At 39.4% G+C, this 11,658-nt stretch overlaps 1 pseudogene; it reads right to left on the reverse strand.

Annotated features, from left to right (window-relative positions):
* Positions 1–1,558: 1,558 nt before the first annotated feature.
* On the reverse strand, positions 1,559–1,678 carry LOC145411730 (5S ribosomal RNA; annotated as a pseudogene).
* Positions 1,679–11,658: the final 9,980 nt, after the last annotated feature.

The raw sequence follows: 11,658 nt of genomic DNA on the forward strand, positions 1-11,658 counted from the left end.
TTCTTCAACTGAGAGTGAGTCAGAGTATCATGAAAGCGTTAACCCTTGCCGTGCTGCAGACTGCATGTGAGGCACAATGAAGGTCTGCACAGGCCATGCTGCAAGTCGCATATGAGGTACGATTTACATACTTTATAAAACAATGACTCTGGGGAGGTACACTACCTTACACAGAATCGGTGCATCAAGGGTTGAAGGTTATGTGTGTGGGTAACTGTGTAGCTCAGGTCACTGGAACTCATGGTATTTGTTTTCCGACTTTTGTGCTTTCTAGTCGTTTGTTCGTGAATGCTCATTCTCTCTGTCTGTGGGGTGGAATTTAGGATTGGGTTGAAAATTATGATAGAAATTTACAATTTCAAATTCATAGATGTGCAAAAGGATTATTAGCCGCATAATGCACAGTTGTGAAAGTAATATCGCTTTATGCTTCAGGTGAAGAATTACGAAAGTCTTACATAATAATCTGGAAAGTTTGATGATCTCAGTGAGGCTCGGTAACAACTGCTTACTGTCACCTAGCGTTATTAAGTGGATCACTGTTTATGTCCGCGATTGTATATATTGTTTACGCTGTGACTGAGCCAGAGGATGAAACCATCCCACATATCTTTGTAATCTTGTCTGTTAAGAGATTTCAAAACATCTCGTGGACCAGTTTATTTCTGCAAATGGCATGTAAGTGTTGTCGTGTGATGCAGTTACAAAACTACATAAAACATTTATGAACATTATAATGTGTCACTGGAAATTAATGAATAAGGAAGAGGTACTAGAAAACTTGGTAAGGTGATGGGAATACGGCCTACAGTCTCAGTGTATGGATACGAAAATAGAATAACAGGCATGGGAAGGGGCCGCATTATGATTCTGGAATCGACCCACGGCCAACTATCCGTTGGAATGATTCTGAAGGTATTTTTTCCCCCAACTAGATGAGTTATTATAAATTCATTGCCCTCAATTTTAGTAGCTTATAACACTGTAAATATTAAAAAAAAAAAAAAAGTTCTTCATTTACACTGATATATATTTATTAACCCTAGAATTCTTACGTTATTATCCTCACAGGTACTGCTTTCGCCGGGAGAATTTTTTTTTCGACATTTTCTTTCAGTTTAGTCTATTTTAGTCTCTGTACACGTTAGTCTCTTTGATATAATCATACACTAAATATACACCTGAAAAAAAAGAAAAAAACAAAAATTAAAAAAAATGTAACACAAATGCTTTTGTCGGGTAAAAAAACACTTAATCCACATTATACCTGTGAAACACCTTTTTTATCAATTTAGACTCTTTTAGATTGTTTTCACCCTTTAGTCTCTTTGATCTAATCAGAAACTAATTATACACCTGGAAAAAAAGGAAAACACAAAAATAAAAAAATGTAACACAAATGCTTTTGTCGGGTAAAAAACATTTTAAACCCAAATATTCATTCATTGCCAGACGCCATGTATCCCAAACGGGGTGGCCAAGGGCTTAGAGTTAATCGTTTTACAGGGAGGGGCACTAACCCTCCACCAACCCCACTTCACACGTAGGGAGAACGTTATGCCAACAGCATCTGGTGTTCCCAGGCGGTCACCCATCCAAGTACTAACCACACCCAACGTTGCTTAACTTCGCTGATCGAACGGGAAGCGGTGTATTCAACATGGTATGGCATATCATGGTGAGAAATGCGAGATGAAACCACACCACTACCTATGTAGGTAGGGGGTAGGGTGGATTGAAGGTATAGGGAAGGACAGCTCCAAAGCTCTTATCATAACAAAATAGCAAATAAATAAATCGCCGAACAGGGAAATTAACCCGACGTAAGCATTCTAGGGTTAATGAAGTTTTCTTTTTCTACTTTGTGATGCATTGCAAACGAGTCGCCTCAACTCCTAAAGTACACAGCAAGTATAGTTTAGCTGAACAACTCTTGATCATTCATTTGAGAGTTAAGGATTATCAATATTATATTGAAATAAGAAAGAAAATATATGCATCAAAGACGTCATGATAACATTTTTGGTACCCTCAGTAAAAAAATATCTGGACCGATTCACTGGTAAATTTAGTGAATGCCGAACCCATTGTACTTAAGACTGCTCAAGGTACCACATCTGGTACGTCAATACCAAAACTTTCCCATGCTCACATTATACCTGAACTGCGGCCGAATATTCATGTAATTATCACGCAGTTCGGCGGGCAGCACAGAGAGTGCACAAGGGCTACGTGCGGCCCGCGGTACGTGGGTTGTATGGCAGGAATTATTCATGTATCTCTTGTGTCAGTTCCACTTCACCATTTGGCTCTCCTGGCATGTGTTCTTGATACAGTAGCATGAGAGGCTTCACAGCACCAACTTCTTAGCGGTATAGTCTGCGTTTTACACCATATAATCCTCTTGTATGCTGCTGATGCAGACATCGTCAGTAATGAAACAATGTAAATCTCACAGATGAAAATGTTAAGGGGTAGCAAGCAAAATACATAACTAAGGAAGAGGTGCCACAAAGCCCCCTGTGGTATATAAAATATGGTTCCTTCTATCCATCCTACCTGTCCCCTAATGTCGTGGCAAGCCACACCGGTTTGGGAACAGAGACATCTGCATATGTATGTAGTCCTGTGTATGTATTTATGTATGTATGACGGTTATCATCTGTGTTTGTGCTGGCACACCAGACTTCACAGCAGGTATTCTGAGGGATTTATTTTGCATATCGCACATTAACACCTGTGTGTGTGTGACTGTGTGTGTGTGTGTGTGTGTGTGTGTGTGAGAGAGAGAGAGAGAGAGAGAGAGAGAGAGAGAGAGAGAGAGAGAGTTCAGACATTTTTAGCCGATTTTAACCAAACTGATGGACGTGTTATGAGTCACCCAAGAGGTTCATTGTTTTCGAGAACGAAAGGTCAAAGTCACATGGCAGGGTTAATTTATAAAGTTTTTACCGCATTTAAACCAAACATGGTGGAAGGGTTGAGGGTACGACAAGAACATGGTTTCAATTTTGAGAACAGGCATTCAGACATCATAGTCACTGTGCAAAGACGAATATCAAAGTAACATGACAACGCCAATGTAAACAATTCTAAGTTTATTTTGGATTAAATCTGATGAAATGATTGAATGTAAGTGGAGGAATACATTTAGTCGCGGGCCAAGATCGCTCAGCAAGGCCAAAGTTTGACACAAATGCGATGCGCGTGAAAAAAGAAAATATGAAATGTTAAGCAGTTTTCCTCTGATTTGAACCAAATGTGAGGGAAGGGATGAGAGTCGGACGCGGAGTAAACCCACTGTTCCTGAGAGCAATAAGTCAACGTCACGACACCTGCCAAGGTCAGTTTAAGCTTATTTTTTCCCCCCATCTGATTTAAAGCTAACGTGGTGATAGGCTTGAGGATAAGGCATGAGTAAAAAGAATTTAATTTTGAGAACAATCAGTTAAAGATCAACGTACCATGAAAAGGTCAAAGGCCTGGTTCATAGGGCAAGCTCAAACAGTTCTGACACGATCTGAGCCAAGCTTGGTGGAAGGGTTAAGGGTTAGACGTGAAAGAAAGGGTCCAGTCTTGAAAACCAATCAAAGGTCAAGATCACAAGGCAAGGTGAAATTTTGATCCTTGCATCTGTGTGTGAACAAAATAACTAGTTTTATCTGTTTTGGATCAAACTTTGTGAATCAATTGAGGCTCAGTTGAGGACCATCTGTTGTTATTGAAAACATGTCAAAGGTCAAGGTCACATGGCAAGGTCAAATTAGAGTTTTTACCCGATTACTATTTGTTTTTCCTTCCTGTTTTTTGTTTTTTTTTTGTTTGTTTTTTTTTTTTAACAAAATGTTGACTAAACTTAGTGGAAAAGTTCAGGTTAAAACAAGGACAGAGATACATGATTTAGAGAATAATCAATCTAAGGTCTAGGTCGCTGGAAAATGCCAAGGACCAAAGTTTGTGGCCTAAGTCAGCTTAGAGAGTATTGATCTGATATGAACAAAACTTGCTGGAAGGATTAACGATTATGTAAGATTGAATGAATGTGATTTTTTTTAATACTCTATTAAAGGTCAAGATCGCAGGACAGTAATATACTCGGCCTTCAGACAAACTAATGGGCATGGGTGTTCCATTCCCATAAGTGCTGCTTCTTGTTCCTTTTGTGACCATGATTTTTAGAATTATTATTATATGGTCCACTAAAAGAATTATAATGATCTATCCACAGCCAGATGCCATAATCAACGAGATGGGTATAGACATTGCGATATGGAGGCGATTTTCCTATATATCGCAATGTCCTCCGCTTTTAAGCTGTCCTACCTTCATCTCAACCCAGCCTCACTCATACCTTTCTACCTCAGCCCTTCACTTCACCATAGGCCTTTCTCTTTCCCTTTCTAACTTCACTTCACGTACATGAACTCTCCTTGTCAGTTTCTCACTAATACACCTCTCCGCCGCGTTCCTGCACCTCACCCTCCACCTCACTTATACAGTCTCGTAGGCAATGTTTCATTTTTTGAATTGCATTGCTGGTAGTAATTCCGTTGCACGTCCTAGATCCTAATTAATGAAATAAGACTTCAGGCCTCTGGATTGTTTCAGGTTAGCTCGGCAGGATCACATGAGGCTTTGACTCAGTTTCGGGACGGAGTTCAAAAAAAAAAAAAATCTTTTACCTCACCTGTACAATCCAGAGCCATAGCTCCTGCCTGGCCTCTGATTCTACCACGTAGGGAGTTACTGTCTCCGAAGACCTCTTACCTACTGTTAAGTTGGTAGTTCGAACCATTTTCAGACTCATATATGTACAGCACAACCAAGAGCAAGAGTTGGGCAACACTTCATTGCAACTGGGAGAATGAGCTGTTTCTATATGACTGCGATATGAAGTACACAACAAAAGAGTATAAGCAGGAAGCATACACTGTCTTTTGTGAGAAATGAGGTGTAGAGCAGGTAGGGCACAGTGCTGGTAAGAGATTGTCGACGAACTTTTACGTACTGTATGACTGTACAGTTAGCGATGACGTTGTTGCTCGTGTAGGCTGTTAAATCTTCGAAATACCTACAAAACTTTTTTCGATGTGGAACTCTGGCTACGATTAAATGTCATCCAAGCTAGCAGCAGAGTATGAGCAAAAAAATATGGCTCATAAATATTAAGTTACGTACAACGGTTCTCTTCGGCAGTTTGGAAACTTAGTCGAAACCCTGATGAGAACCTGTTAAACTAATAGTGTTATTCAGGCGGGTTAGAATGCTTGTTGTCTTACTTCATGAGCTTGAAGCCTCAAAAGTGTAAAAAGATTATTTGATGTAATTATACATATGCTATTCCAACACATACTGTCATGCGTCAAAACAGCGCCGGTCAAATATGGCTGTTCCTACCGAGAGTAAAGCTTTGGGCATTACAATAAACATCAACCCATGAATCAACCGGATAGAGATACTGCAGCCGGTTAGGAAACCAACTACCTTCATATCAACTTTGGAACGTGCGGTTAGGTTAACTTTGGTGGGCCTTGGAGTCACTGATGGTAACTTAGCCCTTTGTGGGTGGAGTTACACCTGCTGCCTCCAAACGATTTTTTTCAACTCAGAATACGATGTGGTATGTTGTATAAAAAAAAGATACAAACGAATACTGCTTGTGGTAAGAATTATACCCACCTATTGATATATTGCTTACTGGAAAGATACACATATCCACTTATTGGTATCATTCTTCTATAAGAATAATTTAAAACACTGAAATCATGCATGATCCAGGTGTCACTCTCATCGCGTGAATTTCTATCAAGCGATAGGAAAAGATCAAAGAGCAGCGTTATATCACCAGGCGTAACGTTACATTTCAATTGTGCGGCGGAAATAGTCTCTAACATGGTTCCTCATTTTTATCAACGATCATAAAAAACTATCATATGACCGGATACACAAACACTCTTATAATCAACTCTATGCCGTAATGGTGCATGGATTAGCACTTCCAGCTCACAAGTAGAACCTGACCTTTTGGGGGGACTGTCAGACTTGGACAGTGTGTTTGCCCACTTTTCTCTGATCACTCAAAAGTACAACTGTGGATCTGATCATAATATCCAGTGGTGCCAGACATTATCTGGAGAAGATTGGGAATTACCTAAAGTTGGTTCTATGCCTAAATGACCACGTGCTGCTGACAGACAAAATATAAGCCTTCATCAGTATATAATATGCATTATTCAGAAAGTTTCGGGAAGCCTGAGATCTTGATGATAAGTTGTTGAGGAAATTAATAAAAACGGAGAATAAGTCTGCCTGTCCGCCTGTCTGTCTGTCTCTGTCTCTGTCTGTCTGTCTGTCTGTCTCTCTCTCTCTCTCTCTCTCTCTCTCTCTCTCTCTCTGCAGTTGTGAGAATTTGTCAAGTAATGACAGAGGTGTCAAGTATAACATTACATCAAGACAGACTGGCGGAAATAAAGCCTAATAAGGTTCCTTCATTTCCCTCCACGACAGAAACATATTTGTCATAACCTGTGGGTCAGGTGGTGGCGTGTGCCAGATCCAGGAAGCGTTTGTTTGTTTAGCTTGGGTTGGGCATTCGGTCAGCATCCTGGATTGGGGTTTTCACGCCCATTGGTAGCTGTGTGTGTGTGTGTGTGTATATATATATATATATATATATATATATATATATATATATATATATATATATATATATATATATATATATGTGTGTGTGTGTGTGTGTGTTTGTGTGTGTGTGTTTGTGTTTAGGAGTGTGTGTATGTGTGTATGTGTTTGCTTGTGTGTGTGTGTGTGTGTGTGTGTGTTAATTTGCTGTATCTGTTGTTGCTTCCAGTGTTTGGTTGAAGTCGCTGTTGTAGACTTCGTAAGTGGCCAAGTTACTGGATAATGTACCGTAACAATTTACATGTATTGGCATTAATAGTGTTTGTTTAATAATAGAAAGCATAATGTATTAAAGAAAAATCATTTTACTGCTTATATCTGGCAAGTACAGTACAGTTTACCCCATTTCCATATTTACAGGCAGGCATCAGGTTCACCCATACCTTTAATAATAATAATAAAAAAAAGTTCAGTATTATCTTTGTTTCCATAATTTCTCCCATATAGATGTCTATTCTGATGAATGTAATTAGTGTTGCCATTTTGTTCGAACTTTGAGCCCTTTTTTAAATGCGGAAGTGTGTTTGGGAGGAAGGGTGTTGTATGTATTAACCAGATTTACATGTTCGGAAGTAAGGATATGTTACTGGAAATAAGTTTGCAAAAGGTTTCCAATTCAAGAGTCTGTGATAAGAGTTCACTGCATCGTCTATTTATTATTAGCACACCAGAAATACAACGTTAAAGCGGCCAAGGATAGTGAAGCAAAACGTAAGAAAGAATAATAACAAAAACAGAACTAAGGGAGATTTTTGATGTTAAACGATCGTGTGTGAAATTGGCGCAGTACTAAAAGAGTATTGCATCAGAGGTGATCTCATGAAAAAAGGATAATAGTGCACCAGCAAATGGGCCTTACATGCCCTTAACCCCTTCGATGCGTGACGTTTCTTCAGTATGTTTTTGCGATCTACAGATGTTTTTATACACTTTACAATAGACTTCGAATCGGAGAGATTACATGGAGATTTCATTACTCACTTCACTACTCGATATTCCTCCAAAAGTTGAATACTATAGACCTAAGGTAGCCTAATTAAGTAAAAAAAAAAAAAGTACTGCACGTCGTCTGAGCAAAGGAATAAATACGAAAAGTGGTTGTAAATGTTATAGGAATTAAGTGGTGAGGCGTACACAGTGGACATGGCTTAGCACTGAGATGGGCGTCAACAATACAGCTGCATCTTAGACATACACCTTAAGAGGTACAATAAGGGAGTCATGCCCTCATTTTACTCTTTCCACGCCAACAACCACGTCCCTGTAAAACATCCCTCGTCTCTAGAGAAAATCGGCTGTGCATTAATTAACACTTCCAGTTTGAAACAAGAAAAAACACAAGTTCGATTATCGGGTCAGTCAGACTCATAGGCTATATTTATAATAATATCCGTAGGTCAAGAATGAGACAAGACTTGAGAAAAGGATGGGCATGGTTGGTGAAGGTATGTTGTAGGGTGACAAGTATAATGCAGAGGATATGGCCAGGGGGAAGGGCGGGGCAGACTGCGGTGAGGCTAAATTTACTGGCTTAGCAGACGCCTTTATAAACATGATATCAATCCCTGGCAGTTGGTAAAGATAAGCTTACCCGTAGCTTTGCATAACCGTGGTATGTTATGATGGAATGGGCAGAGATGTGGTCTGGGGATTGTTTGGTCGCGGGTTCAGTCCTCTCTTAAGCACGAAAAATATGGATCTAATTTATCCCCTTCAGTAAAATTATTTTCTTAGCTTCCTCTTCGTAACAACTTTGTTCACCAAAAGAAAAAAAGTGATTTACCAAGGCTACATCTAACCCCTCCAGTCCAATGGGACTGTCCTAAGCTGAATAGAATCTTCGGCCGTGACAAGAATTATATTAAAGCGACATTCCCTGTCGCCATGGATTAAACCCTTGAATGTGGTGACGAATGTAGTTTATTTTGGCTACTTCCTGTCGGTTTTATTCAGTTTTAGTGTGATTTTCTAACTGGAGGAGTTAGAAATAGCCTTCAATAATCCATCAGAACTGGAAGTTTGACCAAAGTTGTACCGTTTAGTGTAGTGGCAATTTTTCTTTTTAAATACAATTAAAGATCGTCAGGGGACTACAGGATTCCCTACACAGGCGCAGTACACAGGTAGGCCTTTGTGCAAACTGCCATGATAATTAAATTAGGTAAAAGAATTCAGTATCCCCAAAGTTATGTGTTTGAGTGGCTTAACCTTTGAACCTATAAGTCCCCCTTAAATGCTAAATTGAATGTCGGGTGGTAACTGCCCAAGGAACTTGCCAAGCTTGAGACGAATTATTTGTGTCAGGATTCTACAACATCCCACCTATAAGGCGGGAATTAAGGGTGGGATGATGTTGATCAAGAAGATGATGGTGACAATAATTTCACTATTTATATTACTTGTACCGACAACAGTCAAAAAGATCCTGAAGTGTAATGTGCAGAATAAATCGGTGGGTAGAACGTGTTACAAAGCCATCGAAGCCACTTAAAGCATCTCCCAAAGACAGGAATATAAAAAAAAATAATAATAATAATAAAAAATACTCGTACATGGACAGAGGACAGGGCACGTATTAACCACTCTGGTCAGACTAGCAGAAATGGATCTATTAACCATTTCGATCTGACAAGTAGCAGTGAATCTATTAATCATTTCAATCAGACAAGAAACAATATGTCTGTTAACCACTCCGATCAGACCACTTCGATTAGACAATAATGAATCTATTAACCATTTCGATCAGACAACTAGCCGTGGATCTGTTAACCACCAAGGAGCCGGGAGGAGCGTGGAGGCTTGGATCCCAGGCAGATGCCGCAATTCCGTCTGAACACCCAGTTAACAGGGGAGCTATATAAATGCTGCCTTCCCTTTAATACAGCCCATGTGCTAATAAATGTGTGTGTATGTGTGTGTGTGTGTGTGTGTGTGTGTGTGTGTAAGCTGACTTTATATAGTGCGATATTAACCTGTTTTGTAGTAAATTAGTAAAAAGAATTGTGAAAATATGTTATACAGTATAATATTTTTTCTTACATTTCCTAGGTGTTTTGCATTTTGGTGTATCTAAGTTCTTCGATTTTCCCATTCAGCTATTTTGTTTGCTTTCCTCAGGCACCAAACCCAGTCATTCTCCCTACCTTTCACAGCTCACATCGTCCTAAAATTCCCTCAACTGTCCTTTCCCCTTCACCATTAACGGCTCGAAACGCAAGTCGACCAACTCAGGGATAGCACTCACGGAGGGATAGAACTGACAACGTTGCCTGTGACATTTGGAAATGTTGGAGGGTGTACGTAGGTCTGAAATAGAGATAACAGAAGAAAATAAATATAATACGGCAGCGAACACAGTGTGAAAGGAGTAGCGAGGGGATGAAAGCTGATAGGACGAAAAGCTTCGACTCCTCCTTATTTAGAACTGTATGCGATAAGAACTTCTCAGTTCCTCACAGGGACAAATCTGTACCTGTGCAAATTCATCAACCAAAAATTACATCTCTTAAAACTCACTTTCATCCTTACAAAATGATGGAATGTATCACACAGAATAAGACAGTGTAATTCTTTACTTCATGCGATTGCATTCCTTGTGCTAAGGACAAGTTTAGCATTTCCATCTACGTTAACAGAAAGTACTAATTCACACAAGGTTCACTTCAGTGATACAGGACAGTGTAATAATTGTTGTCACCAAAACATCGCAAATGTATTAGCTGCGTAATATCTTGAAGCATTAATTCAAGTGAGACACGTAAAATTATATACCGGTACTGTTTTAAATTACGGCACGTTCTACTAATATCACTTCTTTGATAATTATTGTTCATAAGATTTCATGAAAACCACTTAGATATACATACAAAGTTGTGTTTAAATTTAGTAAATGTTTCTAGTCCTCTAATTTATCGTACATTTGTCTTTCTTTTTTTAAATTACCACTTTCAAGAGGTTAAGTTGCAGTGCCTGTGTATGTCAGGGGTAGGCTGGGGGCTGGGGAGAGGAAAGGTAGCACAACATTTCATGTCCAAAGCAAATGCAATACTGGGGCAGAGTGGATAGTGGGAGCTCCAGGCCTCTCGATATAAATATGCCAGACACTCAAAGACCAGCCTGGAAGGCACCAACATTCAAGCATAAGCAGGAAAGTCAGGTTGATACAGACTGCCAATCCTGGCTGTTGCCAGTGTATCACCAGACAGATACTGAGTACTGACCCAGGTATTTAGTGGTTAAATAATGTCTATTCAGTAGTAGATCTCAATTGGTTATTTTATTCCCTACAACCTGAAATGGCCTTCCCTAAGCTAGGTGTGCGTGAGAGTGGTGGGGTTTTCTACTTTACTTTCGCTCTACCTTAGTGTGGGGTACAAAATTATTATCTCAGGAGACATTAAACTGCATTATTGAAAGCTCAGCATTAACCTTTCAGTCTGATGATATATGTTGCACCACTAGACGATTCTGCTCAAATCGGGAGAGCTCTTGTGTAGTGAAACGGCAAATGAAAGCTATTATTAAATGACCCCTTCAGTTCCTAAAGCTATCTGGTAGCAGCATTAATAAAGCATAAATGACGTACTCTGGGCGAAGTGTTTCTCAAAATTATTTCGCAAAGCTTTCAGCCACACAGTCTGGAAATATATAATGACAGGAAGTCTTGTAATATCACTCTCCGTAGTGTAGCCTGTTGAGTAGCTTTTCGCCTTGATTCATGATTAGCACTCGTGGGTTTGGAACAACAAAATGGTGTCAGAATTTGAGTAAGTCAAGAATTTTTAAAAGAAAGCTATGGAACTGCCACGTCCAAACCTACGAAAAGAAATTGCTTCAATTTTAGCAAGTCAGACTCTGAGAACGTTTATACGTCTTAATTACGTGTGAAATTTAATAAAATGCCTGTGTTAGGCGGGGGTATTTAAGTCTAGTGATATAACAACTTGAATGCTCAAAATCTGTCGTTGAGCCAAA

The sequence above is a fragment of the Coenobita brevimanus genome, chromosome 90 (assembly GCF_032717465.1).
Source record: "Coenobita brevimanus isolate Jiangsu-jjx chromosome 90, ASM3271746v2, whole genome shotgun sequence".
Classification (NCBI taxonomy): Eukaryota; Metazoa; Arthropoda; class Malacostraca; order Decapoda; family Coenobitidae; genus Coenobita; species Coenobita brevimanus.